Below are 19,974 nucleotides of genomic sequence, written 5' to 3'. Positions count from 1 at the left end.
GTGAGCCATGGCCGCTGAGCCTGCGCTCCGCAACGGGAGAGGCCACGGCAGTGAGAGGCCGGCGTACCGCAAAAAAAAACAAAACAAAACTTCCTCGTGACTTGATAAAGTTACACTATTATACTAAAGTTCATTTGAAAGAAAATAATGTACACTTCAGATCCCAGAGACGATTATTACAGTCAAACCTATCACTAGAGAAAGCAGCATTGAGATTTGCACCTCAAATCTACTCACCAGGTATGTATGAAACACACTCCCCAACGTGTGCTAGGCACTCTTGTCACTAAGGACGAAGATTTTTCTAATGACATAGAGATGTCAGGTGTGAGTCAAACAACATCAGAGCCTTAAATCTCCAGCCCTGTGAACTCCAAACTACCCCCTTGACGACAACTCTGGGTCACAAACACGCATCCCCAACTCTACTCGTGCCCAAACCGAGCTCCTGATCACTGTCTTCTCAATCAACCTGACCTTCCCCAAGTCCTCTTCTCCAATAACCATCATCCCCATGCCCCCAGGAGACCCGAAGTCAGGTGTGAGTCCCCTCGCTCTCCATCCAAATCTAACAGCCCTGGTCTGCTCTACTTTCGTCGTACACACTCCGTGGCCGCAAGACCACTTCTGCCTCCTACCACCTGCAGCGACGGCGTGAGCCTCGGACTGGCCTCCCTGTGGCCACTGCCTCCCCTCCGCTGGCCTCCGCCCCCCACCCCGCGCCCAGGCGGACCCCACCACGCCTCTACCCAACGCCCTCCCGCAGCCCCAACAAGCTCAGAAGGAGCCCAGAGTTCCTGCACAAGCCGGCCTTCTCGCCAACCTGAGGTCAACACCTTCCGCGTGTCACTACCTCCGGGCTCCAGCCCCGAAGTCCCCACCCTCGCCCGCGAGATGCCCCCTAGAAGGTCTCTGACGTTTCCCCTCTCTTCCCCACAAGGCCGACTCCGACTCCGTCCCGCCACTCAGGCCCTCCTCTTCAAACACCGCTTCGTTATCGGTGAAGCCTTCCACACGTGGCCGCGCTCACCCTAATTTTTCTCTATGATACTTAGCAACACCACACCTACTGTACATACAGTCTCTGGTTTGCGAGCCTCCCCTCACTGGCGCGCGAGCTCCGTGTACCAAGCAGAAAGGTTTTGCTGTTCCCAGCAGCATCCTCGATGCCTGAGACAGCGAGTGGAACACAGCAGAGCCCTGACAGACATGTGCTGAATTAATTCATTTCTATTACAAGGACTCATAGGAGTAGTGGATGTTTACTGGTATCTGTTAAGTTAAAAATATTTCTGCAGTGGGTTCACTGTAAAAGGAAAAAACTAAAATTAAAAAAAAACCTGCCTCAATGCAAAAGGTTCCTGGGCCAGACCTCCTGACCGTTCCAGGCTTTCTGCGTTGCCCCATCCTGGTGTTGCAAAGGGCCTTTCCCTAAGTTTGTCAGAAAAATCACATTACACAGGGAGCATTTCAGCAATAAGAACATATTTTTCTGAGAACATATCTGCAAAACTATAGTGGAATCTGGGGAAAATACAACCTTCTCACACTTCTTAGAACCTATCCATTTGTTACATAAATGGGGAAACTACAGCCCTCTAACGTTATATAAATTAAATCAGCATTTAAAAATATACTGATTTGCATTTAGCCAAAACATTAAAATGAGCAATGACTCTGCTACAAATAAAAATCATTTAGGAGAACTTTGCAAAGGCACAGAGTGGCATTCAATCTGATGAAGAACTTGTATCCAGAATACAGAACTCTCACAACTCCGGAAAAACACCTAATTTTTCACAATGATAAATGCAATGTGGTCCTAGATTGGATCCTGAACAGAAAAAAGACATTAGTGGAAAAACTGGTAAAGTACAAAACAAAGTCCATCGTTTAGTGAACAGTGTTTTTCCAGTATTAATTTCTTAGTTTTGACAAATATACCATGGTTCTAAGAGGTGTAAACAGTAGAACCTGAATGACAGGTATACAGGAACTCTCTACTATTTTGGTAACTTTTATGTAAATCTAAAATTATTTCAAAATAAAGAGTTAAAATGGGGTGGGCAAAATATTTGCAAAGACTTACCAAAGAGATGTGGATGGCAAATAAGTAAATGAAAAGATTCTCATCATTAATCATTAAGGAAATGCAAGCTTGTACATGAATGGTGATAGCAGCAGTACTCAAAACTGTACTTAGAAACAACCCAAATGTCCCTCACCTGATGAACGGATTAACAAAATGTAGTATGATGCACTATGATTTGGCCAAAAAAAGGAATGGAATGCTGGATACATACTACAACAGGCATTAACCTTGAAAACATCATGCTACATTAAAGAACCCAGTCACAAACGCGGAGTAACTAAGCCCGTGCACCATGACTACTGAGCCTGAGCTCTAGAGTCCATGTGCCACAACTATTGAGCCCACGTGCCACAACTACTGAAGCCTGCATGCTTAGAGCCCGTGCTCCACAACAAGAGAAGCCACCACAATGAGAAGCCCACGCACCGCAACGAAGAGTGGCCCCTGCTCGCCGCAACCAGAGGAAAGCCGTGGGCAGCAACGCAGCCAAAACTCAATAACTAAAATAAATTAAAAAAAAAAAAAAAAGAAAAACCTACCAAATAAAGAAGCCAGGCACAAAAAATTACATATTATTCCATTCATACGAAATATCCAGAATAGGAAAATCCAGAGAGACATAAAGTAGATTCACGGTCACTTAGAACAGCGCACAGTGAACCAGAGGTGACAGCTAAAGGGCACAGGGATTTTCTTTCTCAGGTGATGAAAATGTTCTAAAATTGTGATGACAGTTGCACATACCTGTAAATATACTAAAAACCACTGACTGTATACTTTAAATGAGTGAATAGTATGATATGTGAATTATGACTCAATAAAGCTGTTTTTTAAAAAACATAAGATACCACTACATACCTATTAGATGGCTTAAAAAAATAAAATCGACAAATCTAAGTGCTGACTAGGATGCAGAACAACTGGAACTTTCATGCACTGTGGATGGAAATACAATACCACACAGCTGCTTTGAAAACAGAGTTTGTCTGTATGGACACCAAGGGGGGAAAGTGGCGGGGGGCTGGTGGTGGGATGAACTGGGAGATTGGGGTTGACATGTATACACTGATGTGTACAAAACAGATAACTAATAAGAGCCTGCTGTATAAAAGTAAGTTAATTGAATTAAATTTTAAAAAAAGAAAAAGAAAACAGAGTTTGTCAGTTTCTCATAAAGTTAAACAAACATCATATACCCCAGGAATCCCACACTTAGGTATTTGCCAAGAAAGATTAAATGTATGCCCACATAAATACTTATACATGACTGCTTATAGCAGCTTTATTCATAATTGTCAAAAACTGAAATCAACTCACATATCAACTGGGGATAAACAAATTCTGGTACATCCATACAATGAAATGCTACTCAGCAGAAGAAGAGGAAACTACTGATACATGCCACAGCATGGCTGAATTTCAAAAGCATTCTGAGTAATGAAGAAGCCATCCAAAAAGATGACCCACTATATAGATTCCACGTACGTGACGTTCTGGGAAAGCAAAACTGCCGGGAGAGACATCAGACGAATGCTTGCTGGAGACAAGGCTGGTCAGAGGGCACCGAGTACAGACGGGACGAGGGAACTCTGCAGGGTGATGGAAATGTCTTTACGTTGACTGTGGTGGTAGTGGTGTGATGACACACGCGTTCAAACTGTTTACACTCGAAAAGGTTAAATCTTACTATCGATAAATGATATCTGACTTTTGTAAAAGCGGCATCCAACTTAATCGCAAGTTTTTTTTTTTTAATTCCTAATATAATGTTGGCAGGAGTGTAAACTGCTACTACAGTAATTATCAAAATTAGAAAACGCAGTAACCCTTTGGCTCAGCAGAAATTTACCATGTCACATATGTAAGGAATATTTGTCACAGCACTGGGAATACTCTGTACCGGTTAAACACACACACAGACACACATACTCACCCTCCAAGGGAGCGCTTCATGTACTGTTCTAGAAAGATCCCCAAATTATATTATACTTTAAGTAAACAGGCAAGGGACAGTGTGTAGGTATAATTTGGGGGTTGGAGGAATATATTTTGTATGGGTTTGTATATGGATCTCTAAAAAGAAACCTTTGGAAGAATAAGCAACTAAAATCACCCACTATCATTAGGGATTAGGAATTAGGCAGATGTGGAACAGAGGAGGGAGTTAAGACTCTCCACTGTATACCTTTTTATAATATTTCATGTGTGAACTATGCAGAAAACTAAGTAAATAATATTTAAAACACTAATTTTTAAATATATAATTTAAGTACAAATTATGAACACTTCTGGAATGCCGAAAACATCCCAGAGACAGAACATGTTACCACGTCCACTTACAATGCAAGTTAACTTTCAATCACCAGAAGAAAATGAACAATCCACTAGGAGACTGTGCACTTAACCTTTCTTTCTGACCCCAGTACCTCTCAAAAACAGAAGAAAATGAGGAGTCTAAGAAACAGTAAAGGATGTTTTGGAAGGAAAAGATATGATTTTTTTTTAAAGGAGCTGTAAATGTGAAAACCCAGATTAAAAACAAAAACAAAAACCAAGAACTTGTTATACCTTTGAAAACCTCCTACCTTTCGGCCCTAGAGTGCTGTGCTCTTCCATCCTTAAAGTAAGGGTATTTCCTACATCTTGTAAAGACAAAGGGGAACAAGCGGGGCTTACTGCCACAGACACAAAGTGACCCGTCTCTGCAACTGAATGACTCCAAGACATATTTTAACACAGATGCACCCCCAGAGCATCTGGATTTTAGCATTTCAGAAGCACTTAAGACTCCGTAAGATCTCACATTCCAAAATCTATCAATCTTTCATTATATAGTCGAGACCATGAAGTACAATCATAAAATGGTGTTAGATGTCAGAGAAGGTAAGTAGTATCTCTGTGCAAGATACAGGCTTATGAATTAGTTCTTAGCATATCTGGATAATTTCTGAATGTTTCTCAATTCTGATCAAATTCCAGTTTGATTAGCCCCTTTCTGAAATAGTGTAGCCAGACAACAAAACTCACTTATGAGCTAAGACATCCTCATGGCAAGTTAGAGAAGCAGACGTACCAGGAATGTTTTAACCTTCAACTTGCTAGTTCTGAAGACTGTAACCCATTCAAATCCTGTCCCTGGTAGCAAGCGCCCAAACCTTTCCCCTACCTTTGCCAGCCAGCACTGAAAACCAAGGCTCCCAGCTACGCTCCCAGATAGAAAGGCTATGTAGTAACGTAATTCCGTGTGGAAACTTCATGAGCGATGGAAATAAGAGGTATGTCAAGTCTGTGTTTCTGACAAACCAGTAGACGCCTGGCTGTGCTACTGCTGAGAAAAACTGGTTTCTCCTCCCTTCCCCACCCCAGTACAGAACAACTTGAAAGGCATCAAGCTAGCCCACACCAAAGCATTCCTCATCAACTGGCAAAAATCCTAAATAATGTAGTTGATTATTAAAAACAAAACAAAAAAACGGACCAAAAAAACTAAGAACCAAAAACCCACAGCAACTAATCAGAAGAAGATATCAAGATAATATGTTTATCATGTTATTATGTCACACGTTATATAAACTGGAAGGAGTACTGAAAACGAAGAAAAAAGATAATACATTTACATCCTTAACACAGTGTCCAGTGAAAAAACTGTCAATAAATATTAGATGCTATTAAAACCATCATATGAAATTCTGTATTATTTTCAGATGAACCTGGCGATTAAGACAAGCTACTTAAAAGAAAGAGTTAACATAACAATAGCTAACATTTACTGAGACTTATCTATTTGCCAAGTACCTGGATCTGAGTTAAAAGTAGACCTTCCAGCCCCACCCTACTAATTCCAATTATTTTAAAAATTAAAATTATCTACTTTTTTTTTTGGCTGCACTGCACAGCTCGCGGGTTCTCAGTTCCCCAACCAGGGATCGAACACGTGCCCCCTGCAGTGGACGTGTGGAGTCTTAACCGCTGGACCACCAGGGAAGTCCCAAAGTTTTAATAAAATTAGATTTTAGACCTGAAGCTCAAATCTGAAGTACAACTAACCAATTCAAGCATTTTGAATAAAGAGAAAGACCTTAAGCAAATCGGAATTTCACTTCGTAACAGTCCTTACTGACGACAGTACAGACACTGACACCCAATCTTACTGCAGGAGTCTGGCAGAGTGGAAAAGTATGGACTTTGAGATCAGACAGTTATGTGTCCTTAAGCAAATGACTTAACCTCTCTGTATCTCAGCTGCTTCTTCACTGGTAAGTTGAGGACAGCATCTCCTGCTTAATTGGGTTGATGTAAAAACTAACTAAAAAAGTGAGAAAAAACCTAGCTGACTTTCTGGCACATAATAAAGACTTAATAAATGTCAATTGCTTTTACGTATCTTCCCTCAGTTGTTCTTTCTGAGTTACATTCTCCCTAAATATAAATGAAGAGCAAACAACACACCTCAAAGTATTATGTATTACTACACTGATGACAACTTGAAGTCACTAATATGGGACTTTCAAAGGGGCTGCATTACAAAAGTAACTCTTAATTAAGGATAACCAGAAGTGTAAAGATCCATTTACTGTTGCACCTTTCAATGGGGAACATTTATATTATGAAAGTAATTCCAATTCCTCTTCGAATTCTTCAAAAACAGTCATGATATCTCTAGTCCATATTCTTATACTTGTTAACACTCTCATGCAAGTTTCTGGCTATATGTCTATGTTCACAGAGTATTCAAATTTAAATACACAATGATGACAAACTTCAATAATCAGAAAAGAAAATCGTATCCATTCATAGCACATAATTATAAAGCTTTTACTCCAAAAATATGTATTCTGATAAACACTCTTAGAAGAGAATATATATACATGTTCCACATATGGAAAGATTTTGCCACTTTTGAGTACTTTTGAAAGTGAAAAATTTTCAGTTCAGCTTTTTTACTCAACATAAAATAATCAGAACGACTTGAGATACATTGGTGTAGATGAGTTGTTACACAATGGTTCTTTGAAGTCTGAAAACGGTTTAACAAAGAAAAGCTCTTTAGAAAACTCAACATGAAGCCTATGCTTCTAAAATGATCCAGATAACTATTAACCTGGACAACCAAATAAAGAAATAATTTGAAAACATGGTTTTACTGCCTCACTCACACCAGAAAGAGCCATACTTCTATAAATACTACTAGCCAAATAGCAAAAGGATCTTAGTCTATTAGCTTTAAAGATGACTCACAATTTCCACTGACACTAATACTTTTGTTGCGTCAATGATTGTAATGTCTTACACATTACTGTAGACTTCTCCATTTGAGAGGCACTTTCCTCATATGTTATGCACATTTAACCCTTAACAGACATCCTGGAAAAGAGGTAAGGCAAAATAGCATGCTCTGTTTTACAGACCAGAAAAATGAGGCCCAATGAAAGTTGCCAAGGTCACTCATAGAATAAAGGGTATCACACCAGCCCTCTCTCCCAGCTAGTCTTCCTCTTTTGTTTTTTCCCCTCTTGGATCTTACAAGAGATTAAATATACCAAGTTAAAATACTGTCGGGGGGCTTCCCTGGTGGCACAGTGGTTGAGAGTCCGCCTGCCGATGCAGGGGACACGGGTTCGTGCCCCGGTCCGGGAAGATCCCACATGCTGCGGAGCGGCTGGGCCCGTGAGCCATGGCCGCTGAGCCTGCGCATCCGGAGCCTGTGCTCCGCGACGGGAGAGGCCACAATAGTGAGAGGCCCGCGTACCGCAAAAAACAAAAAAAACAAAAAAAACAAACCTGTCAGATCTGACTTAAGAAAGGCTACCAGGTTACAAAAAGTTCAGAATCCAGTAACAGCAAATGCATACATACTCCAATAAAATCCAAGGCAACAAATTGAAGTCCGAGGCTTAGGAATTCATAATGTCATGTCTAGAATTCAGGTTTTTACTTTTGACTTGCTTCTGTGAATGACCAAAGTCATCATGACTAAGTAAAATTTGAATCACTATTACCTAACCAAGCAATTCTAAGAATCAACTGTGGCTCTGTCTTAAAATAATCACAATCCTAAATTACGTTATGCTCAAATAGTAAAAAATAACTTCCTAGGAGCTAAATTTTAAAATTGTACCAAACTGTGTTGGGCCCCATCAGTACTGCTTATTGAATTATAATAAGAACGTCTGACACACACTTCATATATTTAACTATTTATGGAATGTTAAGGTATTATAAAACACCTTGGAAACACAAATGTCAATAAGATAGTTTCACCTTCAAGGAATTCTGCAGTTTAAAATAGGGGACAAGGTACACTGAAAACTAAAAACACTGATGAAAGAAATTGAAGACACTTCTAAATAAAATGGAAAGATATTCCACACTCATGGATTGGAAGAATTAATGTTGTTAAAATGGCCATATTATCCAAAGCAATCCACAGATTCAATGAAATCCCTATCAAAATTCCAATGACATTTTTCACAGAACTAGTACAAATAATTCTAAAATTTGTATGGAACCACAAAAGAGCCCAACTAGCCAAAGCAATCTTGAGAAAGAACAAAGCTGAAGTATCACATTCCCTGATTTCAAACTATATTACAATGCTACAGTCATCAAAACAATATGGCATTGGTATAAAAACAGACACACAGATCAATGGAACAGAATAAGATCACAAAAATAAAACCACACATACATGGACAATTAACTTACACCAAAGGAGCCAAGAACATACAATGAAGAAAAGACAGTCTCTTCAATAAATGGTGCTGGGAAAGCTGGACAACCACATGCAAAAGAATGAAACAAGACCATTATCTTTCACCACACACAAAAATTAACTAAAAATAGACTAAAGACTTGAATGTAAGACCTAAAAACCATAAATTCCTAGAAAGAAACACAGGCGGCAACCTCTCTGACACTGGTCTTAGTGATGTTTTTGGATCTGACTCCAAAGGCAAAGGAAACAAAAGGAAAAATTAAAAAATGGGACTACATCAAACTAAAACCTCTGCAGTGAAGGAAATCATCAACAAAATGAAAAGGAAACCTACTGAATGCTAAAAGATGTTTACAAATCATATATCTGACAAAATATACAAAGAACTCATACAACTCAACATCAAAAACAACAACAAAAACTCACAACCTGACTGAAAAATCAGCAGAGGATTGAACAGACCTTTCTCCAAAAGACAAACAGATGGCCAACAGGCATGTGAAAAGATAATCAACAACACCAATCATCAGGGAAATGCAAATCAAAACCACAATGAGATACCACCTCACACAGGTCAGAATGGCTTTCATCAAGAAGACAGCAAATAAGTGTCAGCAAGGATGTGGAGAAAAGGGAACCCTCATGCACTGTTGATGGGAATGTAGATTGGTACAGCCACTGTGGAGAACAATATGGAGATTCACGGAAAAATTCAGATTGGAACTACCATATGATCCAGCTATTCCACTCCTGGGTATTTATCTGAAGAATATAAAAACACTAATTTGAAAAGATACATGCACCCCTGTGTTCACTGCAGCGCTATTTACAATAGCCAAGATGCGGAAACAACCTAAGTGTCCACCAATGGATGAATGGATAAAGAAGATGTCGTGTGTGTGTATACACTATACAAACTATATACACTATAGAATATTACTCAGCCATAACAAAGAATGAAATCTTGCTATTTGTGACAACACAGACGGACCATGAGGGTATCATACTAACTGCAATAAGTCAGATGAAGAAAGACAAACACCGTATGATTTCACTTATATGTGAAATCTTAAAAAAATAAACAAATAAAACAAAGACAAACTCACAGATACAGAGAACAGACTGGTGGTTACCAGAGTGGAAGGGAGGTTGGCGGGTGGAGGGGGAATGGGTGAAGGGGGTCAACTATATGGTGATGGATGGTAACTAGACTTACAGTGGTGATCGTTTTGTGTGTAAACAAATATCAAATTATAATGTTGTACACCTGAAATTTATACAATGTTATATCCAACTTTACCTCAATAAAAAAATAAATAAAATAGGAGATAAGATGTGTATTCCTAATAATTATGAAATCATTACCAGAGGATAAATGCCTTACAGAGAAGTGCAAGTTAAAATCAGTAAAAATCTCATAAAGAAAAATTCAATCTCTAGCTCAAGTGACCAGAAAAAATCTTTATGGAGGAGGAAACATTTAAGTTAGTCCTTTTAAAATACCCAGGATAGGTCTGAAAGGAAGGAGAACAGTGTGGAATAAAGTGTGACTAGCCTGGGTAAAAAGGAAGGAATCCAAAGCTTTGCTTGTGGGACACAGACAAGGGCCTGAGAATGAGGGCAGTGAGAATGAAAAGAAGATCTATGAAGAAAAATAAACGAATGTTTTCTTTCCCAAACTCCATGCTTAGCTTTTTACAAAATTAATTCAAAACACAGGAGCAGTTTACCCAGAAGATATTGCAAGATTACTGTTCTTTGTGGTTACAAGTATCACTCTTGGAAATTACCATCCACATGAATGGGTTCTACTTGATGATGAGAAATGAGGCCTTAGGTTATTTTCCTCTGACATACCACCCCTAAATAAATAGGTCCACAGCAGCATTTCTTTTCCTGTACTCTTGATCTTATAATCAACTGAGAAAAGTAAAAATGAAGGGAAACGTAAATTAGGGCCTAGCGCAATAGCAGAGGGGAAGGATAAGCATGGGTTCCTATTAACATTTTTTAATGTGCTCATTTTCACAATCAGCAGAGGGGCGTGTTTGTCTAATAAATTAAGAAAATTCTGAGAAATTCTTATAATCTTCTGAAAGAGTTGATAGAGAGTAGCCACTTTTTTTTTTAATCCTCGGACAAGACAGAGTAAATGACATTTTACAATAAAAGTCATTTAACCGGGACTCCCCTGGTGGCGCAGTGGATAAGACTCCGAGCTCTCAATGCACGGGGCCCAGGTTCAATCCCTGGTCAGGGAACTAGATCCCACACACATGCTGCAACTAAGAGTTCGCATGCCACAACTAAGGAGCCCACGTGCTGCAACTAAGGAGCTTGTGAGCCACAACTAAGGAGCCCAGGAGCCACAACTAAGGAGCCTGCCTGCCTCAACTAAGACCCGGCCCAACCAACCAAATAAATAAATAATTTTTTAAGTCATTTAACCTATCGAAAATATAAAGAAAACTGTAAGATATACAAAAGGCCAGATTTTAAGTTATGGGTGAGCTCTTTCTTCTTACTTCGAAAAAATTTCACCCAGCTTGATGAGAAGTATGGCGTGCTTTCTACCAGACTTTCAAAGATATCTAGGAGATGCTAGCTTCTTTTCTCTTTCCCCCATGCTATTTTGTATTTTCTTGCAACCAATTTGAAGGTAAGTATTGTTTTCCTAAAAATTGATTCAATATGTTTAACATCTACTCTCTTCCTTAAAAAAAAAAAAATCACAAATAGAAATACTCAAAATACTGTACAATATGCCTGAAGTTTTAAATTAGTTTTCAGTCCTTTCCAGAAGACCACATTAACTGTTTTCATAGACAACTGAGGTGACATCTGACAGTACGAAAATCAATTATTTTCTAAGGATAAGGAAGGAAGGAAGGAGAGTAAACACTAGGAACATTTCTATTTGGGAGTGAGGAGTTCTGATACTGTATATACTGATACACTGTAATAAGGTTTTCATTAGCATTTTCTACAAAGTTTTGCTGAACACTGGCAAGACTGTTGCAATTTTGGAGCAGTCAGTGTTTCTCTCTTGAACTATGAAGAAAGCACATCCTTTCAACTAAGTAATTTCACTTCTAACCCCCAAAGTCTCACTGGAATAGTCTCTTTTCTTTACTCACATTGATATAATTAATTACCATAGATGTACAGGTTATCATCTGTTAACTAGTTGTTATTTTGTAGCAGTAAAATCATTCTTGATTGCAAACTCAATGGAAATGAGGGTATCTTTGAGCACAATGCAAAGTTGATTAATTAAGCAGAGCACCCAGCGTGTGCCAGGGACTGGGGACCTGGTATATCTGATGGGCTTAAATAATTCAGTTTTGTTTTATTTTAATAACAAAAGCCTAATTCAGGAAGAGGATTTTTCTTAAAACTTCTCATCCAACTCCAGATTTCTTGAAAACCTAGAAAAAGATCACAGACACAGTTTCAATAAAGTCAGGCTGGAAAACTGATGACAACAACCTATACAATAATATGTCCTTCCTGGGAGCAAAGCTGTGTGACTCAGAAAAACAATATTGGATGAATATTAACAGATGAACAATAATAAAGAATTATACGCAGTGCCTTTAAGACTTTTTATGAATAGTTATGTTAATGCTATTGTGGAATTCTTTCAGAGTGTATTTGTAAAGAGCACCAGGAGATACTTTATTAGAATGACTAAAAGTCCTAGTTCTTCTTTGGCTACAGCTAGAAGGAAAAAAAAATAATTGAAATTGACAAAACAGCTTTGTTTTTGCAGCATTTAAATAACAGTGAAACTAGGCTGAGGTGAGTCCCCTCCACTTCATTCCTTTCTGTGTAAAGATACCTCCTCAGTGAAATGATTACAGACTTGCAATTATAAAAGGCAGATTAAATCCTTGAGCCCTGAAATCAGTTGGAAGTTCTCAGAAATGAGAGTCTAAGGCAAAGGACAAACTTGCTGTAAAGACCCAGACAGCAAATGTTTTAGGCTCTGCAGGCCATACTCAGCCTCTGTAGCATGAAAGCAGCCACAGACAACTCGTAAAGAATGAGCTTGGCCGTGTCCCAGTAAAACTTTATATACAAAACCTGGCTATGGGCTGGATTTGGCCCAAGGGCTGCAGTTTGCTCACCCCTGATCTAGGGGATTAAATTTTCAACAGTTTGCTGGCTCTGTCCCTGTTGCATGGGGAAATTCACCAACTACTCTTGGTATTTATTTCCTCTACTCAGGAGCCTCAAACTAGATCAGGAATTTTCAACATTTTTTTTAAGTAGTAAATCTCCTTTTTCTAATAAAAATTAACGGTGGAGGCTAGGCTAGATTTCCAGGACTTCCCAAAGGCCCCTGAAAAGCCTCCAGGTCTGTAAGACAACGACAAAACCACCGGTCACCTGATTCTAAGGTTCCACTCGGCACCAAGAACCAATACTGACCAATCTGTTTTCCTCAAGGTCTCTCCCTTCAGGCATCAACAGGTGAGGGAAGCAGTCTGAGTTACAGGCCTTTCAGATGCTCCACAAATCACACTATTCCCTTCCATAAAGAAGAATGTTACATGACAAAATTAAAAATTACAAAGTACGGGTGAAAAGTAGAAAACAATGAAGTTAGATTCTACTCTATACATGTATTTAATTAAGATGTCTTTTCCTACAAATCTGTAAAAATTTTACCCAGAATGAATTTTATTACAGCTTACTCTTTTCTAACGTTTTATATATAATCAATAAGTAAGATTTCAGTGGAGCATATTTAGCCTGTTTCAGAAACCACCCCTCAAGAAGTTACTATATTTGCATGTAAATCATTCTACAATCTATATAGTCATGTCTATTAAAATGGGTCTAGGCTAACATCTCTACTTGGTAACAGTTAATCAGAAAATTAGTTCTAAATACTAGAATTCAATTTAATTTTATAATTTAAGTCTGTCATTAATTTAAACTGCTGTCCCTCACCATAGTCAAAAATCTCAAAGTAAAAAAAAAAAAAAAAAAAAAAAAAAGGTACTGCAGGGACTTCCCTGGTGGTCCAGCGGTTAATAATCCACCTTCCAATGCAGGGGACGCGGGTTCGAGCCCTGGTCGGGGAACTGAGATCCCACATGCCGCGGAGCAACTAAGCCCATGTGCCACAACTAGAGAGAAGCCCGTGTGCTGCAACTAGAAGAGCCTGCACATCACAACTAAGACCTGACACAGCCATAAATAGATAGATAAATTTAAAAAAAAATTTTTTTAAAAGGTACTGCGCAGTAGAACAAAGGTGTCACAGGAGCTCAGAGGAAGAATTTATACACTCTGTTAAATGACAGTGAAATATCACATAAGTAACAGTTCAAAATACCAGCACCAAAGTGATTAAACTTATGGGGAGGTAACTGTCTGATACTCAAGAAAAAACAACTTTGTTTCACAAAGTTACACGTTTCTATAAAGGAGGACTTCAGTGTGACAGAAACTGAACCAAAAATAACCGCTCCTTTCAGCTTTTATCCAATTGGCTCTTAATGTGGAAGTATATAATTACTTTTTCTGCTGTACCTCAAATTCTCAGGAAAAAAAAAAAAAAGATCTGGTCATTAACCAACATTTATTAGCTCCAGTTCTGTGCTATGCTGTGCACCAAGTCATGAGCTTTAAAGATGAATAGCAAGTCCCAGCCCAGTAAGCTCTCTAGTGAGGCAGACAGACACCTCGCAAATTAATCCATTTTAAATGAAATCGAGGTCCTAACTTAAGACTCCAAATTCAGGCATATTTTAGCCCCCAGCATCCCCCCAAAAATACATCCTACAGAAAAACACAGAATGCTTTAAAATGACAAATACCCTGACTCTTTCCAATAACATTTCTAGCCATTAGTTTCTGACAGTAAATTGTTTAACTGACCCCACTACACGTAAGAGCAGTTTATCTACGTAAATCTTGACTGCTATCATAAAAAGCCCATAATGAAACATAACGAATGCTCTAAGGCAGGACACAGGGCATACTTAAAGTTTTAATACCAAAGCTAGCCTTGTATAACATTCAATATGAAACCACTTTTCTCAAAGACATAAGTTTATGATACAAGTATGAATTCAACTAATTACAGAAAACTCTAAACAGCTATTGTTCACAAATACTTTACATACAAAAGTATACTGACTTGTAAAATGATGATGATTCAGCCTGTGGGAGGAATGACAGTTAAATTGAAAACTTAAAGGTCCCAGAAAAATGACAAAGTATTACTACACACAGAAATATCAGAACACAAAACTGGAGCACATAAGAAATGAAATAAAATTTTAAAATAGAGTAAAACTGAAGCAAAAAGAATTTATAAAATATAAACCTATGTTTTACTTTAAATCAATAGTTACCATTTAGAAATATTTATATTTAAAAGTTACACTGTTATATTTATATATAATGTTCATGCAATGCTATTTTTACCTCTATTTTCAAAGGAGACTGTGCTTCAGAAAATTAATAGTCATACATCTAATAAGTGAACTAAGAAGTTGAATATGTCTATATGATTCCAAAACTGTAGCTACAGTAATGTAGCTCTATACATTACTGCAAGACCTCTGAAAGTAAGACTTCCAAAGAGGTCTCCTGAGAATCGCCACATAAACTTATTACAATCACCTGTTCCCTATGCAAAGTAAGTTGGACAAATACTGTGGGCTCACAGCACTTATTCACCCTAATCTTCTTTCCTGCCTTTCTGCAATATCGAGGCTTAAAAGCAAAATCCTCACATCTCCAGCCTCTCTTGCAACTAGGAGGAGCCCGGTGACCAAGCTCTGGCCAAGGACAAGTACCTGGAGAGGGCTTTCCTCCAAAAGAACCAACTCTTGCCGAGAAAAGCACTCTCAACCTCCTCCCTTCTCTCCTGCTTGGGGTGCAGCCATCATCTTGGGACTCTGAAAACCAAAATCACTTGCCAAGTAGAATGAGCTATAGTTTCCTTAATGACATCCTTGAACCTCTGTATCAAGCCTGCACTGCCTAACTTCAGATTTCTTATTATGTGAGAAAAATAAGCCCACCGTTAAGCCTCCACGTGTGCAGTTTTTGACAACCTTCCGACTAATGCAACCCCCACACAATCAAGTCTATCAAATACTTATATATAAACCACTTTGGTGAATTCATCGTAAGATATACGAATGATGAAATATTACCTAAGGGATAAATGAATACCAACTGCTGAAAAATAATAATTTAATAACAAATATTAAACACTCCAGCCAGAGACTGTTACAGAGCTTAAATGTACAAGAACATATTTAACCTTCACAACCATTTGAGGTTGGTAACGTTACCAAAGTCACCCACGGCAAAATTTTAAGAATCCTTGACAAAAACAGAACAGTATGGTGAAACAGAGCTAAATTTATTTATTCTGAGATTGTGACCTATTTTTATGATATGAAAATGTCCTTTCTTTTATGAAATGAGAATAGTAGAGAGTTTACATTCATTTTACATTTACATTACATTCATTTTAACATGCTGACTTGGCAAAACAGGTGACAAATCAATATCAGGACCCCAGAGTTTTATGATTTTTAAAAGTCCCTGAAATCCAAAAGCCTGAGACCCACTGAAGTTAAGTAACCTGCCCAGGAGCACAAAGCAGTCTGTGGTCTGGACACCAAAGTCCAGGGTCGTAACCACCAGGTTAGATAAAGGAAATGCACTAAGTAAACTCAGACTTAAAGATACAAATGTATAACTACAGAGAAAAACAGCCATCCCACAATATATCAAGTGGGAACAAGGACTTTTAAAGTGAAATGATTTTACCATGCTGCCCCTCCCCACCACAGACACAGAGTTTCCTCTAACTGATGGAGATTTAAACCACACCAGAGAAAACGGAATCAAGATAGGAATTCTCACCCATTCCAACTTACGTCTCAGATGACGTTAGGTTTGGAGATTCATATTTGGGGATAAAGAACTTGTGGGTCGGGACTTCCCTGGTGGTGCAGTGGTTAAGAATCCGCCTGCCAATGCAGGGGACACGGGTTCGAGCCCTGGTCCGGGAAGACCCCACATGCCGCGGAGCAGCTAAGCCCATGCGCCACAACTACTGAGCCTGCGCTCTAGAGACCTCAAACCACAACTACTGAGCCCGCGTGCCACAACTACTGAGCCCACGAGCCACAACTACTGAAGCCTGTGCGCCTAGAACCCGTGCTCCGCAACAAGAGAAGCCACAGTAGTGAGAAGCCCGCGCACCACAATGAAGAGTAGCCCCCGCTCGCCGCAACTAGAGAAAGCCTGTGTGCAGCAACGAAGACCCAACGCAACCAAAATAAATTTAAAAAAAAAAAAAAAAAAAAGAACTTGTGGGTCTCTGCATACACTGCCTGCCTCTAAAGAAGTCTTGTGTTTTCCCAAATTGAAGGCGCAGGGCAACGCGTGATAACATCTGCCCCTAAAGCTAGCTTGCCCCTTGGTTTATTCCAGCTCTTACAAAAGTAAGGGGAGCCGACACGAATGAAGACTAGAAAAAACTGAAATGCAGTCAAATTCTTCTTCACCTCAATTCTTGGCATTTCATGCTACTGTGTTTCAATTTCTTTAACTCATGAGTTTTCGAAATCCATCTCTAGCTGTTTGCAAATGTATAAATCTGATCAAGCAGTTTCTTAATACCATAACTAAATAATGTTACTTAGCCAAATATTTCCAACAATTTGACCAAGAATTTTCTAAAATATTTGAGTGTGCTTAAAAGAAAATGGAGTTTGCAAGGCTACATAATGTAGCTTACGGAAGAAATCAGAAATGTATTGCCTTGAAGACTTCAAATAGTTACTTATATACAGAACAACTGGACAGATGTTAAAGTGTTAATAGACACCTACACATTTTCACTTTTTCTATTTTATAAGATTTTAGTTACTTCAAAGCCTGGCCAGCTCTTTTCTTTTCCACTTGTGCCCGCAAATGCAATTTATTACTGAAAACATCAAACAGAAAAGAAATACATTAAAATATAGAAAACAAATGGTTTTTATCTTTATAATTGAAAATAGTAAATACCTCCCAGCTTACATTTTATTTGTTGTTATCTCAAATGTTAGGGCCCATAGTTTTTAATCCAATCTTCCGGTACCAATTCCAGTTACAGGGGAAAAAAGTACACACTATACGGAAACAACATGCATTCTTCAGAATTTACCACACACACAAAAAGAACGGTAGGTGGCTGTGGGAGGAGTGGGGCGGGCAGCTGGCTTTATAATTGAAATGCAAAGGCATTTATATATATACATGGAAAAAAGGTTTGTAGAGATATGTCTACCTTGAACTGCTTTTAATGAAATGCTGCACACACAGCTTAGGCCTCCCCATCTGCAGCTGCAGTAACGCCTCCGACCAGCCTCCTCCAACACACCCTGCCATCCCCTTCCCTCCCTTCCAGCCCTCACTCCTACCAAAAGTAACAACGGAAAGACCTGTTACGTTCACAGAAAAGGAGAAGGAGGGAGACTCTACAAACTTGATTCCACCTACACTGACTTCCTTAAACTACTATCACAATTTCTTTTCTACTGTGCTTCATTTTATCTCCTACACATTTTTTTCTTATACCAAATATTCCCATTTACTTACATTCAGGATCATGAAACCGTCACACCTGGTAAAATACACTGCATTTTTATGTGAATATCTACAAGATTCAGGTAGGAATAAAGGTGAGTTAAATGTTATTATTTTAGCTCTCCTTGTCCATTTATTTATAAGCTTGTGTGTGTATCTAAGTTTCCTCTAATATATTGCTTCAGCCATGTCACTAATGGTCCAACGTACGCAAAATATTTAGCTGAAAGGTACTGAGCTCTTCATTAAGATTAAATCAGGAAAAAGATTATTTTCAAAAATATCTTTTAATTTGGTGGCCCCTTGTCAGAGTCACAATAAAATTCCAAAAGCTGGGTTTGTTTTTTTACTTTTAATTTTGAAATAACTTTAGACTAAAAGAAATCAAAAAAAAAAAAAAAGTTCAGAGATCCCACAGACTCTTCATCCAGCCTACAATTCATCATCCCTCAGTAAAACTATCTATTCAAATTCACCAGCTGTCCCACCGTTTATTTTCTGGTCCAGGCCCTAATCCAGAATCTCACAGCTCATTTGGTTATCACGCTTCCTTAGTCTCCTCCAATCTGTGACTCTTTCAGCACTTCATCCTTTCATAAGGTGAGCACTTCTGAGTACTAGCCATTTTGCAGAGTGTCCTAAAATTACGTTTGTCTAGTGTTTTCTGACACTTAAGCTGAAGGGTTTTTTAGTGAGAGTACCACCTCAGATGCGCCCTTCTCAGTGCATCATGATGTTGATACGTCTTGTGACACAACTTTGATCATCTAGTTAAGTTGGTGTCTGCTAGTTTTCTTCACTTTAAAAGTACTGATTCCCCCCTTTGTAATTAATTACTTAATCTGCTGGGGGAGACACTCTGAGACTATGCAAATATTCTGATATCTGACATATACATTTCTCATCATACTCTCACCCACTAAGTCTGGCACCTACTGATTCTTGTTTGCAACAATTATCACTGTGAGGTTTGCCTACTGGTGATTTTCCATTTCCATCATACCTTCTACATTTTTTATTGGAATTCTACCATAACAAAGAGCTGTCTCCTCTCCCCTATTTATTTATTGGATAATTTACTTATATTGGCATGAGCTCATGGATATTTTTTCCCCTAGAGGCTATAATCCTTCTTTATTTTGTTGTTCAAATTGTTCCACTGGGACTCCTTTGTAAATACACTCACTAGACTTCCTTCTGAATTGTAAAACGCCACTTCAGTTGCGGAAGATCAGGTAGTTTCTTTGAATGAGGGGTGATCGATGGTAAGACTACCTTTACCACTTACATCATGAACAACAACAACAAAATCTATGGAAGAAAACTGTATATACTGACATATCCCCAGTGTGTTACACCCTCACAACTCTTGCTCATCCAAGACCTAATGATCTTTGGTCTTTATTTTACACATATTACTACCGAATTTTCTCATCATTGTCACTGTTTAAATCCACCTAACCTTGTGCCACCCCCAATCCCAAATAATTTTGGTATTTCAAGAACACAGCCCAGGGCTTCCCTGGTGGCGCAGTGGTTGAGAGTCCGCCTG

At 38.7% G+C, this 19,974-nt stretch overlaps 1 protein-coding gene across 3 annotated transcripts in view; it reads right to left on the bottom strand.

The window, feature by feature from the left end:
- The window catches only part of RAPGEF2 (Rap guanine nucleotide exchange factor 2), a 244,588-nt gene that overhangs the window by 216,182 nt on the left and 8,432 nt on the right, over window positions 1–19,974 (bottom strand). The gene's annotated exons all lie outside the window — the stretch shown is intronic.

This window comes from Monodon monoceros, unplaced genomic scaffold, assembly GCF_005190385.1.
Source record: "Monodon monoceros isolate NGI ecotype Baffin Bay Population unplaced genomic scaffold, NGI_Narwhal_1 Super_Scaffold_20, whole genome shotgun sequence".
Lineage (NCBI taxonomy): Eukaryota > Metazoa > Chordata > Mammalia > Artiodactyla > Monodontidae > Monodon > Monodon monoceros.
The sequence above is the reverse complement of the archived record's forward strand: the minus strand, read 5'-3'. Positions and strand labels throughout refer to the sequence as shown.